Source organism: Adiantum capillus-veneris, chromosome 19, assembly GCF_014529385.1.
Source record: "Adiantum capillus-veneris isolate H3 chromosome 19, ASM1452938v2, whole genome shotgun sequence".
NCBI lineage: Eukaryota > Viridiplantae > Streptophyta > Polypodiopsida > Polypodiales > Pteridaceae > Adiantum > Adiantum capillus-veneris.
This window is the reverse complement of record NC_140949.1, coordinates 26,034,867-26,042,705: the sequence shown is the minus strand read 5'-3', so window position 1 is coordinate 26,042,705 and position 7,839 is coordinate 26,034,867.

The following is a 7,839-nucleotide window of genomic DNA, read 5'->3' as shown; positions in this document are numbered from 1 at the left end:
CTGAAGCCTCATCCTGGATAAAGTGAGGAAGAACTAAGAACTTGTTGTCCTTTTCCAATGTTTGCAAGAACATTAGCTACACTCCCACGCAAACCATATTGGCCATCATAAGTTCGTTCTTGAATCTTTCCAAATGGTATACGAACAAAAACTAGACGTGCTTCAATATTATTTAGTTACATGACTGGTATCAAAGGCTTGTTAAAGCCTAATCTATGCAAGCTCTCGAATGGCACCTTGGATTTGTTTGTTTTGCATGCACGGCAACAGAATAGGGAGCAACATCTCTACCGATTATCTACCTTCATTACGTAAGTGCATTGGAGGATCCAGTTGTGTAACTTGTGAGCAGAAAAAAAAATCGATCATATTTTTCACATGGATATGTAGGCGTGTCATTCAGCCTCTTCACAAATTTGTTTTCAACCTTGGATCTCTGATGTAGATGAATAAAGGGATGTTGCTTCAATGAGGCAATTTCTCTCGAGTTTGTATTTCTTAGTCGTTTTAATTTTGTTGTGATTGCAAAGTGTGTATGGACACAAATCGGTTGCTTTTCAATGAATAGATCCGTGATTTGAATGGCTGGTTTATTCATGTTTTCTCTCCACTAGTGGGATAATGCATCACATTCTTCGATTGTCCAATGGACATGCTTACAACATGATTGCAAACTCATGAAAGCATAATATATTAAGCCCGTGCTACATGCATTTATAATTAGAAGTCCTTTTTGGGATTGTTGAAGTGATCTTCCAACTACTTGTTGTTTGCTTTTTCCAATTGTAGCATTATGAAGGATCATGACAAGGCTTTTTTCAAATTTGTGAGAAAAAATATTAATGACCTCCATTGTGAGACTCATTGATGGCTTGCAAGTTTCATATAAATCATTAAATTGTGTAGTGCTTTCAGTTGATGAATCCAATTGTGATGCAAAGAATAATGAAGCGAAAGACTGCATGACAAAATTTGTTAAATAATTCTCAAATAGGCATTTTGACATGATAAACCTAAATGATTCATAACTTAAGTTTGTTTGCAGTATATTATGGAGCGCTAGAAATAAATCTTGATTAGAAGGATGTGGCTCGATAAATATTATGTCAATGTCTATCTCTTTTGGAATACTCAAATTAGCATGATTCTCCATAACTATGGAAAATGGGGTGTGTGTCTTTGTTTGTTTCTATTTGTGTGTATGTGTGCATGTATGGATGTGTGTGTGTGTGTGTGTGTGTGTGTGTGTGTGGCTGTTTTAACTTATATAATAAGACATAAATGGACTTTTACATTCAAAAGATAGCTGGCTTCGGAGAAAAGGCAAAAATTAGTACAAGAACAACTCAGTCTTAGAATTATCTTTGTACATGGCAAGTTAATGAGAAAAAAACACACTAAATGAGCCCAAGCTAGGAAGATTAGTAAAAAGCACCTATTGATAACTTGTATATCAAAAAGAAAAAAAACCCATATATGTTACCGGCACTGTCAGCATCATGCTATATAAGCTAACAAGCGAGATCCTTTGCAAGTATAACAATCCCAAAAATGGCATAAGGGAAGAAAACACCCCATTACACGACGCAGTAGTATGCAGATGTTTCCATGCATCAGATAAAGAGTAAAACAACCCGAACTTTAGGCTACGTTTATCAAGAGATACCAGACAAACGACAGTATCAAGTATAAGATCCTCCATTTCTCATTGTCCAGATATTGCCACATCAAGCACCACTACTCTGGTTGTCAATGGGTTACCAAAAATCCTCATCCAAAATGAATTAAAGGCGTTGTACAAGCTATCAAAGAAACCTTTTGTCACAAGAAACTAATCACCCTAAAATAACCAAAAAGAACCCAACAGTAATCAGCGTGATTAGTTCCAACAATATGTATTGCAAGCCATAAATTTTTTTCACCATCCATATACAATTAATTCCAGAAGAGTTATGCAATCGCGGCAAAATATCCAAAAAACTAGGTACAACTAGTCAGTGACTATGCGATTTAGCAAAAAATAACATAACTTCCTTTTAGTACCATGAAGAAAAAAACCATTATTGCATGTCATCAAGGTACTATTATCAAGGTGAGTACCGACCTGAGATGGTAGCTCAACAACCTCCATAGCTGCTCAGTATCAAAAAGCCCACGGAACACAAAGATTGAATTGTATCAAGTCTCTGTTGATGGGAGAATCTATAATACAAATGCCTTTTGGAGGGGGGACCCGCTCCAAGTAAATCCAAACCTCAACACTTGTCTTATTCTCTAATATTCTATGTCTTGCAAAAGTATTATTTATGCCAAGTTATTTAAGTACTCTGTTTATGTTGCTACCATCAATTAAGTTCACCCACTATGTTCTCAAAGTAATCTCACAAAAATGCTCACTCTAAATCTCTTATTTCCGCTATTCTCAAAGTCCATAGGCCATTTCCATCTCTCTCTCTCTCTCTCTCTCTCTCTCACACACACACACACACACACACACACACACACACACACACACACACACACACACACACACACAGACATAGACATTTACACAGTCCCCTACCACGAGAGCATTGGTCATTCCCATCTAATTACTTATCTTTATGTAACCATAGGCCTTTTAATATCCAAACCTTTTAATATCCAAGAAGTCATCATGCAAAAAAGTTGTGTGGAACTTTTTGTATGAAAACTAATTGCACGTGTTTAGAATAGTCTTGTAGAATTTTCTAGCTTCTAAGCCTTTTAATATCCAAGAAGTCATCATGCAAAAAAGTTGTGTGGAACTCTTTGTATGAAAACTAATTGCATGTGTTTACAATAGTCTTGTAGAATTTTCCATTATATGTGGAAGACACTAACTCCTCACAATTAGTGTTTTATAGAGCTCAAAAAGTTCATAGAACATTCTCCTAACTCAAGTGGTAAATGTATTGGTCGGTCCTCAATTGCAATGAAGATGGAAAGCTTCATGCATCACAAGCATAACATAAAATCTACAAAAAACATTAACTATCCCAAGCCTCAGTCCCAAGGCTTCAAACACCTTTGAAGGTGGAGAGAGCTAGTGGGGAATGAGGGTAGGGAAGAGGAAGAAGAATCATCCATTGGAGAAAGAAATAGTTCATCACTTATCATCACTCTTCTTGCTTAGCATAGCATAATAGCATAGTAATGAAGATGAAGAAGATGGCAAACTTAAGCATTGAAGCATGGCTCTTGGTTGGATTTGCATTCCATAGCCAAGAGTGTTGGTGTAGACTCTCAACTTCTCAACAAGCTTGGAGAAGGAGATGGAGCTCTTACACTTTCCACTTTACTCAATCAGAGAGAGAGAGAGAGAGAGAGAGAGTGTGTGTGTGTGTGTGTGTGTGTGTGTGTGTTGGGGGAGGGGGGGAGGGGGGGGGAGAGTATACCCCCTCTCATGCTTGATCCACACCTCTCTCTCTCTCTCTCTCTCTCTCTCTCTCTCTCTCTCTCTCTCTATCGTTTTATTTAATTATATCATTTGGACATGTGTCCCTTTTTTCTCTTTGAGAGAAAGAAGGTAATTATTTATTTTTATGCATCTAAATTCTCATTGGACCTCTTAAAGCCTCTCCAATAGGATTCAAGCACATCATGAGGGCCACATGGGGAGGATCTTAACATGTGTCTTTCATGCTTCTTAAGATATCATGTTTGAATTGAACACTTCAAACACCTAGTCACCGTTTATGCCTCTTGAGAGTTTATGTTTGAATTGAACACTTCAAGAACCTTAGTCATTTAAGCATGAGAAGCACTTCAAGTTTGGAAAAGGTTCCCACAAACACTTTAAGCACTTTATTTGACAAGCACCTCATGTTTGGGTAGGATTCCCACTTCAAGGTTAGCTCTAGCTTGCCTAAGGTCAAAGGACTTTTTAACACTAACCTTTGGAAGTCTATAATGAAGTTAATCCTAAGGTCTTTTAAGCTCCATTACATACACATTTCTCTTTGATAGACTACCTCCTTTTGGACCCCTATTGAGATGTAACCATCTCTCCTCCTGGTCCCTTGTTGAGGTAAATCTAGAAGCACTTCTTGCACATTGCTCTTTGGTAGACCGTCTCCTTCTCAACAAGCTTGGAGAAGGAGATGGAGTTCTTGCACTTTTCCCCCAAGTAAGAATGAGAGCATGAGAGTGTGTGTGAGAGAGGGTATACCCCCAAGCACATGGCCAACTTGCTTTGCTTGACTCCTCCTTGTAGCTCAAGAAAGAATTTGATTGGACCCCTTTAGGGCTAGCCAATCACATGCTTAGTACATATCAAGTAACAATGCTAGCATTAGGACAAGTGTCCTTCTTACCCCTTAGAGAGAGAGAGAGAGAGATTGATAATATCAAGATATTTGATTAATTAATCTAAATGCTTATTGGACCCCTCTTTAGCCTAGCCAATAGGATTCAAGCACACCATGTGGCTAAGCATAGGGAGAACCTGACATGTGTCCTTGTGCCCCTTGAGGAAGGGGTGCCCTCTGGGTGAGTGAGAGGTTGAGTCAAACATTCCTCTAGCTTTGGGGCTCACCCCCTCCTTTGTAGGGCATATCTCTGAATCAAGCCCCTCAAGAACCTTACCCTCCAAGCATGAGAAGCTTCTCAAGCACCTTAGTTAGCAATTATAGGCTTAGTATGAGCATGGCTTCTCTCTCTCTCTCTCTCTCTCTCTCTCTCTCTCTCTCTCTCTCTCATGCCCCTAGCTTGTAGGCTCCCCCCCCCCCCCCTCCTCCCCCACTTGTGGGGTTGCTTGTTGACTTTGGAACACCTCAAGCAGAGGACCAACTTGGCCAAGGACCTTAGCTGTCAAGCATGCCTAGCATCTTTACTATTAAACACCAAAAGCATGGGCCTAGGTTAACCTAAGGCCCTAGGTCTAAGGAATTTTAACACTAACCATTGGACATCTTTAATGAAGCTAACCCTAAGGTCTTTTAAGCTCTATTAGCTAGCATTGCTCTTTACTAGACCATCTCCCATTTGGACCCATTGCCTTTGGTCTTGTGCTGAGATAAATCTAAAAGCACATGTCTATATTCTAACTATTGTTCTTGTTTATTCTCCCACATTAAAAGATCAGTTTAATATGAGAAAATCATTTGGATATAGTTAGATGTTAGATTTCATGACATTACCTCTCTCTTGAAAGCATAGCCATCCCTCGACTATGAGGTAGAGAAGATAAAGCCGTAGCCAATAGTCCATTTTTCATAGCGGGTAGAGGATCCCTTTTTACTCTATGACATCATTCCTAAATGGATGACTAATCCATTTGGTGCTTGAGCGACATAGTTTCAGCAAGCATGTCTGCTCTTTAGTCCATATCATAATTCCAGAGTAGAGTGACAAATTCTACTTGGTGTTTGAGAGATGTCGTCACCACAAGCATGATCTTAAGCATGAATACTACTTAAATTCGTGCACCATAAAAAGAGAACTAATCTTATAAGACAAAAACAATGACTATGTATAAAAAGCGTCTAAATTTGCTTACCCTAGTGTAACATTGTAACTATTGACAAGGTTCATATTATCCTTAAGCTGTGTTCCTTGCATCCATCTAGCATCTTCAAAAGGATAATTTTTGAACTTAATAAGATATCATCGAATAATCTTACCATGACTTAGCACCTTGTCTTCATGCCAAAGAATAGCTTCGGGGTGTAGCACCTCTTCTTGATCTTCAATTTTTGGAGGGTCTTCAATAAGTGGTTCTCTTGGTGGCTCTCCTTTGTAGAGCTTAAGTAGGCTCACATGAAAATAATTGTGTATGAGCCAATGCTTGGGTTACTTGAGTTGATAAGCCTCATCATTGATTGGCTTTAAGACTTGAAAGGGACCATAGTATCATTTTGCTAGTTTAGCATAATACTTTTGATGGCACGTTGGATTTTTGGCCGTCGTTTGCCTCAATCTAGCCTTGGGAAACTTGAGTAAGACCCAATCATTTTCTTTGAAATTTAAGGCCCTTCTGTGCTTATCAACAACATCTTTTTGCGTTTCTTGAGATATGGATATAGCCTCCTTAATCTTTTGGAAAGATTCTTGTAGGTCACGGCTATACTCATCGGCAAAGTGAAGATCTTCCCATGTACTTTAAGTACCAAGGGAATTTTGGTCTTCCCTCTATGATCTCAAAAGGTGCCTTTCCCATAGTAGTATGGACACTATTATTATATGCATACTCTACACGGGGTAAGTACTTCTCTCATTGTGAGCATTGATGTACATCTATCAGATAAGTCTTTAGTAGATCGAGAATTGTAAGATTGGCTATCTCACTATAACCATCGTTTGTGGGTGATAGGCCGAAGAGAAATTCAATCTTGTACCTAAATTTTCAAAGAGACCCTTCCAAAAATTACTGGTCATTCTAGGATCTTTATCTGACACGATGGATGTGGGCAATCCATGATGTTTAAAAATATGAGATATGAAGAAGGTTTCCATTTGGTGTGCCTTAATAGTCTTTTTGACAGGAATAAAGTGTGCTTGCTTGCTAAACATGTTGACTATTGTCCATATTTTTGTAATCCCATGGATAGACTTGGGGAATCAAAAGATAAAATCCATAGATATACTCTCCCATGGCCAATTAGGGATGGGCAATGGTTGGAGTAATCCAGGTTGCTTCCCTCTATCATACTTGGTCTTTTGGCATACAACACATTTTGAAACATACTCTTGAATGTCTAATTTCATGGTAGGCCAATAGAAGTACATTTCTACTCCTCCAAGAGTAGGTTGAATGCCTCGATGCCCCGCATAGGGAGGAGCATGGGATTCATACACATGACTTTCTCACAAAGGGAGTGAATAACACATAGCCTATTGCCATGGAGAAGATAACCATCCTGCAAGGTGAATGATTCTTCTTTCTTCCCCAAGGCAAGGGCTGACATTACGTCTCTAAAGTCAGAGCATCATAGAAGATAGATCATCGTGAGTTGCAATAGACACTGCATTGACTCTTGGTTGTCATGATAGTGCATCGGCCACTTGATTATGCTTACCAACAATGAGCAATATGAAAATTAAATTGCGAATGAAAATTTGCCCACCTCATTTGCTTGTCGAAAAGCTTCATTTGTGTCAATGAAGTACTTGAGACTTTGGTGGTCCGTTCACAAAATAAATGGAGTCCCCAATAGATAATGCTTCCACGTGTCTAGGGCATGTAGAACAGCTAAAAGCTCTTCTTCATATATGCCTAAGACCTGTTGATCAGCATTGAGCCTTTGGCTCTCATATGCTATGGCATGCCCTTCGTGAAGAAAGACTGCTCCAAGGAAATAACCATAAGCATCACATTGGACCCCAAAAAGGCTTTGAGAGATCCGGAAGCATAAGTACTAGTTGGGAGGTATGCTTCTCTTTGAGCTTGTCAAAAGCATTTTGTTCTTTAGCCGTCCATGAGTACTTAACGTTCTTCTTTGTTAAGTCATGTAACGGTCTTGCTATTTGAGAGAATTTTTCTATGAAGTGTCTATAGTATGTACACATACCGATAAAGCTTCTTAGTTCATGGACATTCCTTGGATTAGACCATGCTTTTATTACCTCCAACTTTGATGAATCCATACAGATACCATCTTGAGAGATAATACGATCCCTAAGTATTGAATCTCTTGAAGGAAAAATTCACTCTTTTTTTGATTGATAAAAAGCTTGTTCATCCTCAAGGCTTGGAAAATTACCTGGAGATGTTGCTTGTGCTCCTCCAAAGACTTGGAGAAGATGATAATATCATCAAAGAACAATTCTGTAAACTTGCAATGGGGTCTAGTTTTTTTTCCCATTAAACGATTGAATGTG